The sequence below is a fragment of the Macrobrachium rosenbergii genome, chromosome 27 (genome assembly GCF_040412425.1).
Source record: "Macrobrachium rosenbergii isolate ZJJX-2024 chromosome 27, ASM4041242v1, whole genome shotgun sequence".
NCBI classification, from domain to species: domain Eukaryota; kingdom Metazoa; phylum Arthropoda; class Malacostraca; order Decapoda; family Palaemonidae; genus Macrobrachium; species Macrobrachium rosenbergii.
The window spans coordinates 19,506,496-19,528,508 of record NC_089767.1 but is presented as its reverse complement, the minus strand read 5'-3'; the positions used below and the strand labels follow the sequence as shown (position 1 = coordinate 19,528,508).

The window sequence follows — 22,013 nt, the reverse complement described above, 5'->3', positions numbered from 1 at the left end:
ATTTGAAGTGTCTAGACCTCTTATGGTGTTGTCTTACTTTTTTATATAGATTCTGCACAATACGGTTCTTTATCATTTAATGGTCTGTGTTTTACACAAATTTTTTTGGCTGCTGGGTGATAAGGGCGACAATTGTGATCATCAAAAATGGAATTTCTCATTTAGGCCACTGCTGTATATATGGGCCGTTATGCTCTATACATATTACTATTTAGTACAAGTGTTCGATTTTATGAAAATTTGTAGGTGAAGGTAGGTGTTGTTGTGTGTACTCAGAGGTTAAAATACTGTCATATAGAGAAGAGATTGCCTAAGTGCTATCTTCCCTTATCTTTCATCTTTCATTTAAAATGGCCAACCATACCAAAGAAAAGGCACTGTGAGTTTGAGGAAAACGTTTGGGTTCGATTCATACAACAGATTTGTTTGATCCACGGTTTATTACTACCAGGATTTTGTTGGGTTGACCGAAAAGCTGGAGTGATTGCTTAAGCCTATCTTTATAATATGGTATATATTAAGCTGTTCCTAACCTCCTCTACTCTTGAGATGAAAATGATGCTAATATAAAGTAAATTTTCCAGTTGATGGGATATGCACATTCATTTTTAAAAAATCTGCTACTCCTGGCATGTTTACATATGGGTCCCAAGGCCCCAAAAGGATTTTCTGTAGCTGAGTAGATCTTAGAGGCACTACCTTTGTGAGGCATTGGTAAAGTCTTCTTAAATTTTATTAAGCACTGATGTTGGTCCCTTAAGGCTTGAATATTTGGGACAATGTGGATTTATAAATACTGATTACTGATTCTGTATTGACATTTTTGCTGTCTTCATATAAAAGAGAAAGTTGGTAGAGGCCGAAAATGGAGCTCTCGCATGGTCTAACAATGACCTTGATTACTCTTGATAAAAATCTTAACTCGAGGAATCACTGCTTGATAATCTCCTATCATGAAGACTGAGCACTTCCAGCTTTTGATGGAACTTCCATAACAGTGAATGCCGGGTTAGTTTCACTTGAAGGCTCCTGGGTGTGTAAATGAGATTGAGTCCCTCCTACTCTTACCAGGAGGGGTGTGAACAAAGATGAGAGGTTCAGCCAGAGGCTGGTATGTGGCAGCAGGGAGACTTCCTGAGGGATTGGCAGGTGTACTGCTGGAGACAGGAGTGAGGCTGTACAGGAGTCCTGAAAGATGAGCGGCTAGCAGCAGCAGTGCGACTTGAGACAGGTGCACAGCCAGGCTGGATGCTGCAAGGAGTAAGCACTAATCCAAAAGCAGATACCTAGGAGGAGGTAATGGCAATGCCTCTGCTACATATCTGGGCTGGTGCAGATGAGTCGTAAGGAACACAAGAGAGACAATGAAGGAGGTATGGTCAATTTGCAAAGAGCCAAAAGAATTCTGATTATTTGCTGATTTGCTATGAACCTTTGTCTGCAAGGTAAAAAGGAAAATGCAAGCACTTGTGACAAGGCAGAGCAAGAAGGTACTGCTCATTGGCATAGGATGGACTCAAGCAATGAGGTGCATCATAGCTAGCAAGTGGTGTAGATTCTCACCAACTTCAATCAAGTTCATACAGCAGAAAAGTCCTTCATCTGAAAATGGAAGTCATCTTCCAAGGATGACAATGATGGATCAACTTGAGCAATGCCAAGGGCAGACAGGCAAACCACTGTTAGCACTTCCATTATATGAGGAGACACCCATAATGAGGCTGGATACTAAAGAGGACCCTGATACTAGGGAAATCACTATTGTTGCCTGTAAAACTCCTTTAATGTTTTCATGCCTCCTTCTGTTAAGATGATAATTCCAGTGCATGGGCAACCAATCCTAGCACATACAGCTAGTCACTTCAGGGGTATGAACAAGTCCCCAGTAAATGTTACATAAATGATGAGTATCTCTATCAAAACTTGACATACTGGTACAACACAGCTTACTTAGCAAACCTAACCCTGCATTGTGGCATAAGAAACAGTTAATTAAATTTAGGCATAAAGCCACTAACAAAAATACAAGACAGAAAATATAAATAATAATAGATTCTATAAAACAATACCACTAGCAAAAACCCAGCTAGAACGAAAGGTACAAATTCTGCGCAAACAAGATCTCTTAAAAATATGTAAACAGCAATACATTCTTGCAGTAAGACAGGCAAAAAATATCAAATTTACACAAACATATGGCTCTGCTGTGTAAAGCTGAAAACATTACACCACATAAGTTAGTTTAAAAAAGGAAATATCCAATGAAAAAAAGAGTAACTTATACATTGTACTACTAACATCACAATTTATTTAGGTTTTATTTATCATTCATATTAATAAAGTACTCTATAAAATACTAGTACAGTGGAACCCCGCCTACTAGTGGTTCTGGATTCGCGGCTTCTCCTATTTGTGGATTTCTCTGTGGAACATATGTACAAATTATTCGCGGAGAATTCGCCTATTTGCAGTATTTTTCATAGGGAAACATTCACAGATTACTGTATTATCATATCGTTTTCACAACTAAATGCACTTTTTATGATAAAACTATTAAAATATCCAGGTACAGTGTATTAGCATTTTCAGTGGGTTTTTTGGTGTTTTGAACTATCAAAATAGGCAGTTATAAGTATTTTTAGAGGGGTTCTAAGTATTCTTGGATTTGAGCTTTTTGCAGAGGTTAGTGGTACGCATCCCCATGAATACCGGGGGTCGACTGTATTGTGTTTTAGGATGAAAAAACATATACTGTAGTACTGTAAGTATTGACTTTGCGTACATTAAATTGTACTTATGAGCAAATCAAGATGCGAACAACCGTTTGGAACGTAACTACGTAGTTCGTAAGTAGAGGAGCGTCGTATACAAAACTGTAAGCTGTTAAATGGCCAACAGATGCAAAGAGTTAGACAATTTGCTACAGGGGACCTGAGGAAACCCATGTATATGTGCAGGTCTTCTTTTCGTTAAGGTGCTTTATAAGACTGATATGGACTTGACAGTTCACATTTCCTCCCAAAACCAAGTTGGTAAAAGCAAAGGACTACTCTCCCAAAGTGTTGGAAATAGCTCTATCAAGGCAAGGCAACTGCTCTAACGCTCCATCAAGAAGAAATGACCCTTCAGGACTCACTTGCTGCTTCACCTGGCACAGTAAATGAGCGATTGTGCTAAATGAGAATTCACTAAAGAAAGCACTTTGATGGAACCATGTATCGATTTCATGAGCACTTCCACCTCAGTACTATTAGGCCAAAGTACCTTAAAAGTTTTGAGGGTCCTGAATGGAAGAAGGGCAAAGATCAAGCTTCCTACCCATGTCATAATAAGAAGCTCTGAAAGGCTTCATAAAACTAAAAACCTAAGCACTTACATTCCAAGAACATCCTTTATGGGATACAACTTTTGAGATTGCCTTAAAACGTGCTTCACCTGAATCAGATAACTAACTTCTTATTTGCCTCAACTGGGGCCGAGGTAGGAGCAGAGAAAAGAGAGTGCTGATCAACAAGTTCATCCTCTGTAAAAAGGTGAGGATAAAGCAAAGCAGCACAATCTATCAACCACTGAGAGCTGATGGAGAATCATCCTAGCTGGGGTTGAAAGCCATCAATTCTGAAGGAACAACAGAGGCAGCAGATACCGGCAACTCCTTCAACTGAGATGATGAGGCCGTAGCGCCTGAGATGCTGACGTAGCTAGGAGTGACAGCAATGATGTTGCAGGAGGTGGCTGAGAGGGAGCAGGTGACTTACAAGATGACGAGACAATTGGCTGGGAGCTATATGGCTAGACAAGAGAAGGTAGAGGGTTCTTACATGAAGTCTCCCCAGTAATTAAATCACAAACTTCACACTTCAAAAACAATTCCAGAGGAGACAAAAGCTTAACCTCAAGTGACAACCCTGCTGAGAAAACAGCAGGAGCTGCCGGCATAGCACAAAAACCAACTGAAGAAGGAACACCAGTACAAAAGGCAGTTTTCAAAAGATGAGGAACACGAGGTGATAAGGGGAAGATAAAGTAGGTGGAGAGTTACCATCAGAAATGAATGGCACACAAGATAGAACAAGAAAAGTAATTGACTGTACACCTGAAGTGCTCACGTGAGGCTTAGAAACTGCAGAAGTATTATTATTATTATTATTCAGAAGATGAACCGTATTCATATGGAACAAGCCCACAGGGACCATTGACTTGAAATTCAAGCTTGTAAAGAGTATGGCGTTCATTAGAAAGAAGTAATAGAAGGTAATGGGAAATATTAAACAAGAAAAAATAAAAAATAAAATGTAGGTAAATTATTAAAATACAAGGAAAATTGTATTAGGGTAGTAATACACTGCACCTTTGCTTGAACTTCTGAAGTTCCAACTGCACGACATCCTCAAGGAGTCTGTTCCACATTCCAATGGTGTGAGGAATAAGGGACCTCTGGAACTGAGAAGTTCAACAGCAAGGCATATTTACTGCATATTGGTGCTTCTGTACAGCAAATCTGTTGCTCTCGGCAGGAAAAGGGGATCAGGGATCAATTGTGAATGTAAAATATCTCTGTTAAAATACAACTTATGAAAAATTGACAAACGAAACAATCCGTTGATGGTCCAAGTCATAACTCCTAATATTAGGAAACAGAAACCTACCACCATGAACCACTCTACCTAAAAAATATAAATCTCTGGCAGAAGCAGACATCCACAGAGAACAGTATTCTAGTAAAGGAAAGACAAATGACCTAAAACAGGATACATTGGTTTTATCACTGTTATAAATATATGAGGCTTTATGTATAATACCTAACTTTCATGCGGCATTTGCCAACTCTTTCATTAGATGTTTCTTGAAAGTAAGATGTATAAGTCAAAAGTTACACCAAGAATAGTTAAAGCTTCAGACTCATTCAACAGTCCCATCCACCTAAAGAGGAGAATAACATTGAAAATCTGATGAGATCTGCTAATCAACAGTGTTTTCGTTTTACTGGAGTTCAGCCTCATACCCCACCAACTATACCATTTACTAATCTGGTCCATGTTATGATTGAGAATAAGAGGCACCTTCGTTTCTCATGAGTGGAGACTTTACTATACCCACAAGTGTTGCATCATCAGCATACTGAACAGTCTTGTTTTCCAGGCCAACAAATATCATTTGCATACACTAAAAATAAGCAGTGGACCAAGAACACTACCCTGTGGATCACTAAGGTCCCTAAGTAACTCTACAGGATCAAACATATCACGGTCTCTTGCCAGTAAAAGGTCAATCATTGTAGAAGAAACTGCAATCTTTACCCATATTACACAGTTAAATGTCTACTTGAATATAAAAAAATTTCTTCAAGTTTACCTACCCTTTTCTCCTGAACCACATAGAGGAGCGTTAAAAGATGGAGCAGAAGTGAGAGAGGTATCAGATCTATAGGGCAAGGGAGGAGTGGGAGGATGAGCAACATCAAAAGAAGCATGAATAGATGAATTAGACTTATGGCCAGATCTGACTAATTCCTTCTGAAGTCTATTGGATTCTCACACCTTCTGATATTTAAAAAACTATTCATTTCTCATCAGACCACTCCTTGCAATCCTCACAATGACAAGGAAAATCACATATCAAGTTCATTCATTCATTCTCCCTACTGGTAACACAAACCATATCATTCTGTCTACAGGTAACACGCATCATGTGACTATTATGCCCAACCGAACAGTACATCTGGTTCACACAGGACTCTTCCTACAAAACCTAACACTCCTGTCCCTGCTTGCTGTGGATGACATACAACAACCAAAAAACTGCAGCATGGACCACACTGTGTAACAAAAAAGCCATAAGGAAGAATTCTGACAAGAATATAAACATTCTAAAGCAACCTGGTGAAAAACAGGTGATTACAGAGTCCAACCAGGTCACCCAAGCATTCTTTTGTTTATTCTGAATGCCTGTTGCCCCTAATGGCGTGAAGACGTAAGCTACCTTTAACAACAGGTAAGATTCATTTTAATTAATCACACCTACACTATGTTCTAGGGTGATATATTTTCACACTCTCAATAAATATCTGGGATTCAACTTAAGAAGAGGTTTAGTTTCAAGGCCCCATATAAGCAAAATAAAATGTACAGTATGTTTAAATCCATGTATAAAATGGCATTTCGATTTACTGGGTATTTACATACATATACATAACCTACACACACATTTTCTTGGATACAGTATGCACAATAAATCTTCTTAACTTTCCTACAAGAATCATGATAACTTTCCAATCTCATCCGATGACTATCAAAGACCTTTCTCAATGAATTTAATTTTATACTTGGCCTCCTGAATTGGCTTAATAACTGAGCATATGTTCTGTTGCCTACAAGAAAAAATATATAACATGAATTTTCCTTCCTTGCACACTTTTGAGAAGGAATGCATGTATGGAGGCAGTGAAAATTGCACCCCCTCACTGCACACACACACACACACACACACACACACACACACACACACACACACACACACACACACACACACACACACACACACACACACACACACACACACACACACACACCCATAAGTGGGGACTCATAAAAGCCCCCACATATATGCTTATGACTCCAACAAATTCTAAAATATATTGCTGTGCTATCATCCATGATTCCAACCCCCCTTTTACTCAAGTTTGCACACTTTTTGTCAAAATCAAGAAAAAGAATGCTCACTACAGTATTAGGAAGGATTGAATTTTGAATTGAGAGGTCACTGTAAAATACACATCTTGCCATATGGAGGTTTTCAAAAACAGAACTACTGTACTTCACTCTCCATTTATTTTTCTTACATCTCTTCATACTTATCCTTGCAAAGAAACTTCATACATATAAATAAATCTACAATTTATACGACAATTAGAGTTCCTCTTCAGTAACACCCATAATCCTTATGTAATTTCTATTAAGATTATCCTTAGTAATACAGCTTACAATATGAAAGTTACTCATCTCACTTAAAACATTTGACTTTTCATAAAAAATATAATGGTCATTACAATTCTCATGCCCAACATATAAATCCATACTATATAAAGATGATAAAATAATCTGTTTAACTAAAAACAAAATGATTGGATTTAAAATCACAAATAAAACTCTGGAGACTGAAGGAAGTCAATTCCTCAAAAAACAGGTTACAAACAACTTGTGTATTACAATTCTGCAAGCTCATGGTTAATACTATATTTGGTTGACATAAAAAGAGCACACAAGACTTGTGAATTTAGGGTAAAAAATAATATTTCTCCAGTATATAGCTACTGTAGTAGGTTTGTAATACCACTGAAACATTTGTAAGGAATAATTTCTGTAGTACTATACCACAATCATTAAAACTGAAATTAATATTTTTGGTGTCTGGTGTAATTGCACCACCACACAAATATACAGTAGTCTCATGTTATACACTAGGAATTGATATTTCGAGGAGCTGGAGTAAAATTTGACTGGTTATATTTATTACAATTTCATGGTCAACCTTGTCATTAGTTTGCAATGAAAATGCTATTCTCTAATTAATGCACCGCAATGCATTCATAAATATTTTTTTTTATTTTGTTACGCAAAATTTAATACAAAAGTTTTGGTCCCATGATCATAAAATAACTCGCTAAGCAAGAAGCATGTAGGAATACACTAACTAACCATCTTCATAAGCATATTTTTGTATAGCTGGGCAAACTAAAGAGAAAAATAAACCTAATTAGCTGCTAATTTTAATTGGAAGCCCATTACATACCTCAGAACCTTCAATGTTCTAATTTTAGTTCTTCACTGCATAGAAGTAAGCTTTTGATTAAACCTGAACTACCTTTCTTGCTTCTGATAAGGTCTGAACCTGAATTCCAAAAGTGATTGCTCAATAGCTACTAAGTGGAAGTGCACATACTCCAGCACACAATTAGTGAAAATCCTCAACTTCTTTTCTCCAAATCTTCAGTGATTACTTCATACACTCTCACAATCCTCGGAAAACAATGGCAAGAATGATGTAAGTTACTGAATGTCCGCAACATATTTTGCTCAAGTTCATAAACATACCGTTGTTTAGCTTCCGTCTATCAACACAATAAAAAAAGAGAACCAAATCTATGCTTTGAGCATCAATCTGATCCCTGCATTATGATAAAAATAGCAATTACTATATAACCGAAATAGCCTATTTCAATAAATATGAATTTTATTTCACATATTATAGGTTATTGTATGAACCTTTCACAGAAAACATCACATAGCTGTGTTTGCAATACAGATGCACTATTTGCCAGCATATTTTTCTGTGATGCAACTTTCTGGTAAAATTTTTTCGACCATATAAATGATTCTGGAAACAATAAAATCTATTGAAATTCCAGCTAAAATTCATGTGAGAAATAAAATTACTCTCTTTAACAACCATCACAAATTCTACTATGTCTTACATCAAAGCAAATCAACAGGCAGCATATTCCACTACCAAAGTCTTATGACAATAACAGAAACTGAAGCCACTCAGATTAGTAAATCTCTCAATAACATATCTTTATGGGTAATAAAGTTATGAAGTTAACATGCCCTGTTAAGAGGTAAGCAGGTTATGATCTGGTAAGGAAAAGGTCTACTGGACAATTGCTAAAAAATTTGTAAACACCACATTACAGTACAGTGTACAAATGTACAGACAAGACACCATTCTTACTATTCCATTTTCAAACCAGATTTGAGATTTTCCAAAAGCATAATTGTCAAACCAAGGTTTGAAAAAATAAAAATCCCCAAAACAAACATTATTTTGATCCTTTATAACTGTGTATTATAAAAAAGAGACCAATAAAAATTTTCACAAATAAATGTTTACCAAAGGTTTGTAAAAATAAAAATCATAGTCACAAGTATCCCCAAATACCTGTCAAAGGTGGACAATGTTATAATACATTATTTCATGATCATATAATTGCACGCTATGTGCAAAGTTATGCTAAAATAATTCTGTAATTGTGTATAATAAAAATCTGAGATTTTCCAATAAAAAATTTGTCAAAACTGAACTACCATTTTTATAAATGTTTACCAAAGATCATGTTGACTGCAATTTAAACCTTTTAATTATTGAAAGTTGAAGTAACTGTTCAAAAAGCATGGTTGAAACCTTAGAAAGTCCAATCATTTTAGATAATTTATAAAAATGATATTTTAATGATAAAATAAAGTTTCACAAGTATCATCCAACAAGTTAAAAGTAAAAAGTGTGGCCAGGTGGTTAGACGGATGGACAGACATGAGGGGAGGTGGGTGGGAGGTAGACCTTGTTCTTGGCTTTATTTTATCAATCATTTTGTTTGAAACTTACCTGGGAGTAAAAATACCATATCATTTAAAAAAGCAACAAACAGCTGAAATGACATTTATCCTGATGCAGATTACCAAAAGCTGAAGGAGTATGGTACATGCTGACAAGATGGATTCTAGGGGCATAAGAAAATTACTACCACACAACCAGTCTGAAACCTACTTATGACCTTGTACAGTACATGCTCATAGTTGATTGTAAAATGGAGACATAGTATCTTTCAGTAAGAACAGCTTTTCAAGTGTGCAGTGTGATCATATAATTCATAATTAACTACTACAAACTTGGCTGAAACACATGAATGTTGAAACCGGGTTTGAAGGATTTTCAAGGCAGATGGACTTAGGGACAAATACATTAGGACCCCTAAAGCCAATACCAATAGTATTAAACCTTTTAATTATTGAAAGTTGAATCTGAATGGGAGTACACTGACAAAATTCAAGTCTTGGTTGTGGACTGCTCTGGCATGGTTGAAACCTTAGAATGCACTATCTGCTAATGATGTTTCCCTGCTGTGATTATTGTAAAAAATTCTAAGGATGATTAAATTTTCAAGGATAATTTATAAAATTAATGTATTTATGAACAAAATGCACACAAAAAGTACAGTCCCCTGACACCCTTAATCCACATGTATCCACAAAAATAAATGATAAGCAGCCTCCAAATATTACCTAATATTGAAATGCAAGACATGATACAAGTTTTAACAGGACACCAAATAATATATAAATTTCTTCCCCCAATTAGAAGGCAACTTGCACTGGCTTGATCTTTAGAATTCTACTCAAACTCAGCAGGAAAAAAGCATAAGAATAAATATTTAATTCAATTCCTGAATGAGAGAGAGAGAGAGATAGAGAGAGAGAGAACTACATCACTCAGATACAAGAATGAGTAGATTTACCTGAAATTAGAAGGAAAAAACCATGAGCAAATATTTCCTGTTTCCAGGTTCTGTACTGTGCTGGTCACAATACTGATGCTTATTGTTTATTGTTCTGTAGATTTTTATTACGTTGCTGTTGTTATGAGTCTATATATTGGTTTTGCAACAAATTTTATATTGTTAATTTTAATTCTTTTGAGCGACATTGAGCTGAACCCTAGCCTGCTACTCATTACTGTACAAAAAATTGCAGAGTACTTTACTCAAATATTCTGGGCTTAAGGTTTTCTTGAACTCCAGAGTTGTTCCCATAACTACAATTTGATTTTTTTATCAGAGACACTTGTAAGCAATAGTAACAAGTCAAAGGTTGAGTTTTTAATCCCAATCATCATAGCACTTGGAGTGTGGTTGCCTTGAAGTTCTTTGTTTTAAGATTTTCAGTAAGTTCTACAATGTATATGTATTTGCTGTTTACCTAAATTCAAATAGCAATATTCTATGTATGACTCTCTTGGAGAGGAAGACTGCCATGCAAAGCACAGTAAGTGGCTTAATTCAAATTCCATATATCAACATGACCGGTCTGCTCTTGGGTTCTGGGTATCCTCCAATTTTGTCCAGCTAACTGTGGAACCAACACACATTTCTGGTATGTAGTAGATTAGACCTCATATTCACAGACGTTCCAGCTATTGTGAAGTCCAAGGTCTGTGAGTATATATGCATTTCCAATCACTGTACCACTGAGATGGACATATCTGTTAATCAGAATACAATATTCCTAATTCCACCATTGGAAAAATGGTCTTCCTGAAATCTAGAGTCAACTGGGATTGCATTGTTAAATATGTTAGACACTTAATATTTCAGATTCTATATCAGATCCAGATTCCAAGAAGTTAAATGAAATGCTGATGGATATTTTAGTTTAATACGGTATGTCCCAAAAAGGTTATCAAATTCAGGACAAATAACCAGCCATGGTTTGATGTAGACGAACTTACCATGACAAACAGACCAAATTCAACACATGGAGACTGAATCGCTCATGTGAAAATGACACCATTTTTGTTGAGTCTCGCCATCCATGAATAGAATTTATCATATAGCTGAGAGAAATAATTCCTTATAGAGGAAACTTGAAGGAATCACTTAGCCTCATCTGTGGTGGACCTAATTGGCATTATCTACCTTTGGGTCAAGCTCATCTTCCTTTCCTCCACTACTAACAGATAATGGTTGAATGGTTATTGGCCCCCCAAGCAAAAGGCTGAACTGCTTCATCAAGCTTGTGAAGCTAGGCAATCAGCTGAGGGTGTTCCTCTCCCAGATATTTGACATCCTGAACCTATTGTCACAAAATTTGCATTTTGCTCTAGGGATGTTAAGCAAATTCTTGATAATCTTGTTAGTTAGGGTGGAGAAGTTCCTGATGGTTTCTTTTCCTTTGTTAAGTTCCTGATGGTTTCTTCCCTTTGTTAAGTTCCCGATGGTTTCTTCCCATTGTTTTTTAAAAATGTTTCTAGTGTGTTGTCTCCAAAAACTAGTAGATTCTAAAGTAGTATCTTTACAGGTGAGTGAAAGCTTAGCAATACAGTGCCTGTTCCAAAGAATGACACATCTGCAGACTGCGCAGTAACTACAGGCCAATTTCTATTCTCCCTGTGCTCTCTTAAGTTGTAGGAAAAACTTTCTTTCTGGGCTCGACCTGTGTCACCCAGTGAAATGGTTCCAATAGCACACATTTCTAGGTATAAATATTGCTAAATATACCAGAGAAAAAAGCTACCCATAATGCCAGGGTTACTACCCCTGGATCGATCACCACAATGGTGTCAGTATGCACTAAGGGGTGAGTGGTAGCCACTATCACAGATGCTTTGCCCAACAGATCTCTCCATTCTCAGCCCCCAACATGGGAGAGCCAAAATCCCTTTTAAAGCCACTATATAAATATGTGGAGTCTAAAGTATTGTTTGCTGATAGTCAATATGCATCTTTGAAGCAGTTAGTTACTCGCGATGCTCTTTTCGATTTGATATGCCATATGCCACCTTGATAAGAATTTTGAGTGTACAGTAATTCAAATGGACTATAGTCCTGCTTTCGATTCAGTAAATCACAAGGCACTTATTTATAAACTTCAGAATCTTGGAGTGGATAGATATTTTTAAGTTTACTTCAAGATTTCCTTACAGGTAGGGAGCAACAAGTTGCTGTTGATGGGATAGGTACTTAGTACAGTATTTATAAACTTCAGAACCTTGGAGTGGGAGGATATGTTTTAGGTTTAGTTCAAGATTTTCTTACAGGTAGGCAGCAACAGTTGCTGTTGATGGGATCTTTAGCAAACCAAGACCTATTGTGTCTGGAGTTCCACAGGATAGTGTTCTTGGTCCACTGTTATTTTTACTGTATACAAGATATGGTTGTTGGCCTGGAAAACAAGATTGTTCAGTATGCTGATGATGCAACACTTGTGGGTGTAGTAAAGTCCTCACATATGAGAAATGAAGCTTTCCTTAGTCTCAATCATGACATGAAGCAGATTAGTGAATGGTGTTGTTAGTTGGTCAGTTGGGTATGAGGCTGAACTCCAGTAAAATGAAAACTGTTGATTAGCAGATCTCATCCAGATTTTCCACCCCATCCTCCCCTTCAGGTGGAAGGGACTCTGCCAAATGAGTCTGAAGCTTTAACTGTTCTAAGGGTAACTTTTGACTTACATCTTACTTTTGAGGAACATCTGATGAAAGTATTAGAAAATGCTGCATGGTTTGGTATTGTACATAAGGCCTCATATATTTATAACACACATAAGGCCTCATATATTTATAACAGTGATAACAACAATGCAACCTGGTTTTAGTCATTTGTCCTTCCTTTACTAGAATACTGTTCTCCTGTGTGTATATCTGCTTCTGCCTGAGATTTATACCTTTTAGATAGAGTGGTCATGGTGGCAGGTTTCTGTTCCCTAATATTAGCAGTAATCACGAGGACCATTGACGGATGGTCTCGTTTGTAAATTTGGTAGGTTTCTGTTCCCTAATATTAGCAGTAATCACTTGGACCATCAATAGATGGTCTCATGTTTGCCATTTTTTCATAAGTTGTATTTTAACAGAGATATTTTACATTCACAATTGATCCCTGATCCCCTTTCCTGCCGAGAGTGACCAGATTTGCTGAGCTACAGCACTAATATGCAATAAATACGCCTCACTGTTGAACTCTTCAGTTCCATGGGTCCTTTATTCCTTACACTGATGGACTGTGGAACAGTCTCTCTGAGGATGTCGTGCAATTGGGACTTCAAAAGTTCAAGTGAAGACACAATGCATTACTACCCTAATACAATTCTCCTTGCATTTTAATAAATTACTTACATTTAAATCTATTTATTACCTTGTTAATTTATTTTTTCTTTTTTATGAAGTGTGATCTCTTCTTTCATTCATCTGCTGAATAATAATAATAATAATAATAATAATAATAATAATAATAATAATAATAATAATAATAATAATAATAATAATGATAATAACAACAGTTTCAACTGAAAAATACACTATGCACCTAAGTACGAAATTTGGGTTCTTATGCAACCAACGATCCAAAAAGAACAGGAAAAATAAATCTAACATGTGGACTGAAAAGGTATGAACCACTAGGATATAATAGGATGTAATGGGTTTTTGTCACAACAAATGCTGGTAAGAGAACTGGCATAGATGGAACCTGCTGCAATTTCATTCTAAACTAATCTACACACAAGCCATAAGACTCACTTGGTTCAGCTAGGCAGAATTGGGTAGTGGTATCTCTAACCCAATCCTGTATCCTGCTTTGTGTATACAAAATAACCCAAGATCATGCTTTGTGTGCACAAAATAACCCAATATGTATCATTTAATGGCGAATCACTCTCTCATGTTTAACAGGGCTCAGAAGTAGGTTTGGCTTTTGACAGTTTGCCATAAAAGCAACTCTACGAGTATCAAATTCTTACTATTGTCTGCAACCCATTCTTTTAGGGAGGAAGCTTTGTCCACTTATAAACTGGTAATCAAGTATGTATCTAAATCTAACTGACGGAGGAAAACCAGAGGAGTGATACAAAAACAGTTGGCAATATTCAGTTAGCCAGAAGTAAGTGTATGGATTCAATGATGGCTAACATTAAGCTAGGAGGGACCTGGAGGGAAGAGAGTGAAAATTTATAGAACAACACAAGGATAGATGTGGTCACTGGCAGTTAAAAAAATTCAGGATATTCTGAGATCACTGGAATTAAAAGGTTAGAGGGGTAAACCACCCCTGCCCAACAAGTATTCGGGAGATGAAAAGTACAAGACAGAGTGGGATTAGGGATCAGAGAGTCATTTCCTCACCCACATTAGCCAAGATTTTAAGGTGATTTAGATTAAAACATTAAAAAGTTCACACGGCCAAGATGTAAACAAAATTCTGATCACATTACATCAGGGTCATGGCGGAGGATTGTACAGGACATGAGAGGACAGAACAATTCTCTCCACATTCTCCCTGCTAATGAGATATACCAAGGTGAAGATTTCACCCCTATGCATCCCCAGTTTTAAAAAGTTACTTAAAATATCATCAGTCACGAGAAACAAATAAAACAGGTAAGAGCTCATAAGGATTTAATGGAAAAAGAATAAGCTGCAACATATTTCTTTCTAAGCCCTTTTAATTAAAGGCAAGAAGTTAAAGGCCTTAGGTGCTCTATTACCAAATGCATCAACTGGTACATATACACTTCCCAAGTGCTAAAAAAATGCCTACAATGAATATTAAAACAGCAAAGCAAATACATCATGAAAGGGGAACAAGAAAGACAGACCCATATGATCCATATACAGTGGACCCCGCCTATTCGTGGTTTTGGATTCGCAGCTTCACCCATTTGCGGATTGCTCTGTGGAACGTATATACACATTATTCACGGAAAATTTTCTTATTCGTGGTATTTTTCATAGAGAATAGTCACAACTTACTGTATTTTCATATCATTTTTGTGACGAAATGCACTTTTTGTGATAAAGCTATTAAAATATTCAGGTATAAGCATTTTTAGAGGGTTTTTTGGTGTTTTGAACTATCAAAATAGGCAGTTATGAGCATTTTTTGAGGGGTTTTAAGTATTTGCAGATTTGAGCTATTCACAGGGGTAGTAGTACACATCCCCACGCGAATACTGGGAGTCCACTGCATATATATAATATATAGAGAGTGCTAAAGGAAGGCAGAGCAAAGTTGTATAATCTCAATTGTCATGTACAGTATTCTACGCTATAGATGCACTTAGGCTTAATGAGAGTGTATCTTTATAAAAGTCAATAAATAATTGTTCATCAATCCACAGTTATGACTACAGTACTAGACATTTGAGATATAAGAATTTTTTACCCTCCCACTTAAACTTTCAGTTGCACTTACACAACCACAAGAAGGTTACAGACTATCCATGTCTCGTATTTGCAAAAATTTCCAAGAAATATAATGGTCATTCCAAGAAATAAAATTTTACATCAATATAAAAGGTACAGTACTTCACAACATAAGCCAATAATTTATGCTTGAAATGGATTAAATATGCAAAAAATAACTGTTTGCAGATGTAAAAGTTTAAATAAATAAATAAATAAATGTTAAAACAAACATACTTGGAGTGCCCCGCTAACATCCATTCTGATTTACGAATGATGGTTGGAAATTAACCCAGCTGAATTACAGATCAGAAAAAAACTCTTTATGTTTTATAATAAATACTGTATACAGTATGAACACAATTCATCTATTGCTATACTGTAGTATACTATCACATATAGTCACATGTTGAAATATACATTCTTAAAACTGAAAAGTAACTGAAGAATAAAGGTTTTCTCTAATCACCATTCATGGGCTCAACTGCAAATACAAATGTCCAAAATTTATAAATTACATTACTTTCATAAAGTCAACATAAAAATAAAAATAAAAATACATGACATATTTCTCCCATTCCCCTGGGAAGCCATTAGTCACACTTGTCCATGATCAGGGAAGTTGTAATTCTTTTCAAGTAAAAATGAATGACCATGACTTACTTGGTGGAGAAATGACATTTTTCTAATAAAATAAGGTTTTATGTATACTTACCATGTAATTACATATCTATTAGTTTCTACTTTAACGGCAGCTTTAGAAATGCAATTCGCGGTAGTGCTCTTTTGTTTTGGTGCAATTTTAACGTTAGTTTAACCAGACCACTGAGTTAATATCAACTCTCCTAGGGCTGGCCCGAAGGATTAAACAAGCTATTTAAACTCTCTAAGAATTTAATTATAACTAGTGACTTATGTTAATCTAAGAATTAATTAAGTTAATTAGGAATATTTTCTAAATTATTCTATGAATCTTATATTTTAAGTTAATTAGGAATATATTATCAATTGTTCTATAAATCTTATATTTTATCATATAAATGATTAAATTTAAGGAATTTTAAAATATTAAAAAGTGAAAATTTGTCATTTTCTGACAGTATATCTTTAAAAGAATATCTTCTAAATAAAATGTCTCTTTGCATTCTATATTTTGGACATACCTTTAAAATATGCTTTACTGTTATTTGTACATTACATATTTCGCACATAGGTATAGGGGCATGGGGGTTACTCATCAGGTAACCATGTGTCAGTTTAGTGTGACCAATTCTTAGCCGTGTCAACATTACTGAAAACCTGCGGCAATTCTGATAAGATGATGGCCACGGGTCTACAGTTTCTTTTATTTCTCTTAATTTATTGTTAAGATTGCTTTCCCTCCAGTTATTTTGCCATTTCTTCTTAATCACCACTTTACTGTATCTAGTATAATCTTCTAATGGTAATAATTCTGCTGATATTGGGAGTGTTCTAGCCTCTTTTGCATAGGTGTCAGCTTTTTCATTGCCTTCTAATCCTATGTGAGATGGTATCCAGCATAGAGTAACAGATATCTTTTGCATTTTCATTTCATGTAATGTATGTCTAATTTCATTTACAATTTTATTTTTTGGAGTATAAGAGTTTATTGCATTTATTGAACTTAGTGAATCGCTAAAGATGGTTACTTCGTTAAACTGGTTTTCATATATAGTTGTTAATGCTGTTTTTATTGCTAGTAATTGTTTTGGTGCAGACAAGTACCCCTCCCACATCTGGGGAAGTACAGGTACAACATAGCTGAATAGCTCTGTTCGTTTATGCTCTATGTCCATGTGTGGGGGGGGGAGGGACGGACTCCAGTCATGTAATTACTTGGTAAGTATGTATAAAATCTTATTTTATTATAAAAATGTCATTTTTATATATGTAACTTACCAAGTAATTACACAGCTGAATCTCACATTGACATGAGGTGGGAAGCACGGACATGTACCACTTGAAAATGCATCTGAAATAGATAAAAAGCTAGCATTGTGGTAATGCTTCTTGTAACCTTACCTGGGGAGAGAGCAAGTGCTGGAAGGTACTGCCTCTTGGTTGTTGCTCATCTAGACCCGTAGGGACATGACCGGTAATGTCAGGAAATGCCCCTACTTTAGTGGGAGTTTTGTATCTACCCATTATTCGCGAAAAATTCACCCATTCGCGGTACAGTATTTTTCACTGAGAAATATTCACTAATTACTGTATTTTCATATCATTTTCATGACTAAATGTACTTTTTGTGATAAAACTATGAAAATACTCAGGTGTAAGCATTTTTAGAGGTTTTTTTGTGTTTTAACTATCAAAATAGGCACTTCTAAGTGTTTTTAGAGGGGTTTTAATTATTCGCGGATTTTAGCTATTCGCGAGGGGGTGCGGAACACATCCCCGCGAATACAGGAGGTTTACTGTACTCTGGTGAAAACTTGAGGGGCTGTGGAAACCCGTAGCACAGAGCCCAAAATTGGAAAACCCTGCCCTTGAATACAAATCTCATGTAATTCTTGGAATCTCGGCATATTGGGATATGAAAGTAAGCATCTTTCATGTCTATGGAGAACATCCAGTCTCCTTGATGAATTGCAGTGAGAACTGAGTTGTTTGTCTGCATCTTGAACTTCGTGGTTTGAACGAAGAAGTCCAGAGTGCTTCCCTACATCCAAGACCAGTCTCCAACCCCCCGATGCCTTGGGGACTACAAAAAGGCAGTTGTAAAACCCCTCCGATAATAAGTCTTGTACTTCCTCTATCGCTCTTTTCTGGAGAAGAGCTGCAACTTCCTTTGAGAGGGCCGGAAACCTCTCCAAGCCTTCTGAGTAGGCCTTTAAGGCGATGGGAAAGGATATCACAGGAGGCATCTCCTTGAAGGGGATCGAATATCCTTCTTTGAGTAGTTGAAGTACCCATGGCTCTACTGATCTGGCTTCCCACTGCTTTCAAAAATGTAGGAGACGGAGGACCGGAGTCTCACTTGCTAGAGGCTGGTCTAGAGGATGATTTCTTTGCAACGGGACAAATGGATCTAGAGTTCATGCGTGGTCGAGAGGGAGCTTTTCCTCTGCTACCCTGAAAGAGCCATGGCTGAAGGGGAGAGAATGAATTAGGATTAAACGAGACAGAAGGGGCACGGCTCGAATCCTTCGGTCGCTTGGTCGATTGAGCTAGAAGATCGTGTGTAGCCTTCTTCTGAAGCTCTGTAGCTACTCGTTCCACTGTTGCTCAAGGGAAAAGGCTGCTTTTGTCCAACGGGGTGAAAAGAAGAGAAGATCTTTGGGACGGAGTCACTCCATTGGTGGTGAATGAGCACCACATCTCTTTTCTTCAACATGCCTGCAGAAAAAAGACCAGCTAATTCTTGTGCCCCATCTCAAATTGCCTTATCGGCGCACGAAAGAACCCCGAGCCAGTCTGCAGCAAAATTGTCCTGTAGAGAAGAACAATTCTCAATCTTCTTCATTAAAGCAGCCACTGCCCAGTTGAGGAAACTCTACAAGCAGGGTCAATGAGACCAGAGAAGTCTCCTTGGGAGGAGGTAGAAACTCCCAAGGAAGGTGCTTCCCCGGTCGCATAAAACACATACTTCCTCTTCGACAGGCACAGAGGAGAACAAAGCACTGCTTTGCCCAACTCTCTCTTCTCAGACAACCAGGAGTCAATAACCAACGATGCTTTCTTGGAGGAAATCGAGAGAGCCATCTTCGGGAGTTTAGCAGAGCCTGCTGCTTGCTGTAACATGAATGAAGATCCAGGAGAAGAAGGCCCCGTGGTGGAAAAGTATGATGGAAAGCAGAACAGAAAGTAATTTAACAGGGATGCGAATGAAGACGAAGGCTGTTCTTGTTCAGGTTTCTCTTCTGCTGATGAAATAGCAGACAGTGCCAAGTCCTGTTGTGGTTTCTCTGGTTTCTGGGGAGGAGAGGAAGGTTTCTTCAGAAGCTCCAAGATATTGTCCAATCACTGATAGATGGGGAGCAATGAAGGATCTTGAGGAGCCGGTACAGGCAGTCCCAGTTATCGGCAGGCTCGGTTATTGGCGATCCAGTTTTACAGCACTTGTCTAGCAAAGAAAATTAGCAATTTTCGGCATTGAAAATCCTGATTTCCACTTATCGGTCCTGATAATTGGGTATTGGCACCAATACTTACCTAACAGAGGTGTGAATAACCAAAAATCAGTGATTTACAGCGCTTCTTGGCCCCGATAAGCGCCAAAAATCACCAAAAAAAAAGTGCCGAAAATCTCCGATTTTCAGTTATTGTCATGCCGTCAGCACAGAAACCCCGCTGATAACCGGGGACTGCCTGTACTAGGATCGCCTTTAAGCGCTCTGTGATAGGAGAAGAGGATACAGTCTTCAAAGCTTGTTTAACAGAAGGTGCCAAAACAGGTTGACCCACTGAAATAGGGAAGTCTGAGTCAGAAGAACCCTCAAACACGCAATCCAACACTGGACGAGAGCTGGAAGCCAATGGGATGTAAGGAGTCACTGTGCATACTGATTCCAATACATGCTTATGAGCCACTGGGAGCTCTGATCCCATGGGAGAAGATGATCTCGTTGTACACTTATGAGCCAATTGGCACTTGGGAACCAATGGGCGTTTACGAGCCACTGGGAGCTCAGTATCCAGCAGGAGCTCTCTATTGTCCCAGTGGCTGCATAAGGAATCTTGGTCCTTTTGGCGCTTATGAGGAATCGATGGCTGTTCATCCAAGACGTACCTCTTCAAAGGCCTGGAAGAATCTTGAAACCACCAACTGTGTCCTTTGGGCTTGGACTCAGAACCACTGGAGGATAAGGTGTCATCCACTGGTACACCTTTCCAGCGTTTGGCTACCGAAACCTGGGAAGTAGCAACAGGTGCAGTTGAAGGAGCAACTACTCGTGGGCAAACCCCACCGACCTCCCTTGAACTTACGGTTTGCCTCCTCCCAGGTGCAAGGGAGTTTGGCAGGGACCTCCATCTAGGAGCATCAGTGGGACGAATGGCCACCCCCTCCACTGACACAAAACTAGCACTAGCACTTGCACTGGGATCACCACTTGCCTTATCTACAAGGACTCTAACAGAGGCTCCTATTTGAGCAACAGTATTCACTAATGCATCAAATTTTTTATATTATGCATCAAATTTTTTATATTTATACATCAAATTTTTTATATTATACAAGCTTCGACACTCGCAATGGCACCAGGTTCAGAGGGAAGGGAGCCAGGTAATGGAGTCGTTGCTAGAGCGAGAGAAGTAGGAATAGGTGAGCAAGGACTCACAGGTACCGAAAGGACTGGTTTCGGAGTAGAGGACACTGAAGCTCTAGCTTTGGCTCTAGCAGCTGCCTTTCTATGCCTAGCCTTCTCTAACTTATCTAAATGGCTGGTCAAAATTCTCCATTTTATTTTGTCCCAGTCCCTACATTCTTCCCATGTCAAGTCAGGGGAACACACTTGTCCTCGGCAATGATAACACACTGAATACATGTCATATTTAGGGGAGGTTAACCTAGTATTGCAGCCCTTACTGCAATACCAGTTACTTGTCACACTTGAGTCTGACATACTAAGTAAAAAAATCACAAAAGCTGAGCTAAGCTAAGCTAAGCTAAGCTTATCTAAGATATGAAAATATAGCAGAGGCTACCAAATTAAAGAATACTTCACCAAATCCTTCGAATACAACCAAAACCATCCGTTGAAAACTTCTAAACTTAAAAACAAAGCTGCTGAACAACTGATGTATGGTCATTGAACGGCAGAAACAAACTGAGCTCTTCAGCTATGTTGTATCTGTACTTCCCCAGAAGTGGGCAGGGCACTTACCTGCACCAAAACAAAAGAGCGCTACTGCAAGTTTCAATTCTAAAGCTGCCGTTAAAGTAGAAACTAATAGCTATGTAATTACTTGGTAAGTTACATGTATAAAACACCAAAATTATGGTCCTAGCACTCAAAGACCAAGCCAATGAGAAGAGAAGAAAAGTAACCTTCAGATATGACACATCCTTATGCCTTCTTTTTCAACTAATGCCATCATATATGTATACACTGTTTGCTAGAAGAAAGCAATGACGACTCAGATTACTGTACTGTACATCCATGATAAAGATGCAGTATACACTATAAAATAAAAATATAAATTCAACTGGAATTTATATCCTCTATGCATTTTCTTTATTATTTTTATTCTTAACTTCTTATTCTTAAGACACTAATTCCCATCACAGAAAGAAAATTTTTTGGGTATTTTAATTTCAT

General features: G+C 37.5%; 1 long non-coding RNA gene across 1 annotated transcript in view; it reads left to right on the top strand.

Moving 5' to 3' along the window:
* LOC136853259 (uncharacterized) overlaps positions 1-22,013 on the top strand; it is a 143,360-nt gene that overhangs the window by 82,487 nt on the left and 38,860 nt on the right. The window lies entirely within an intron of this gene.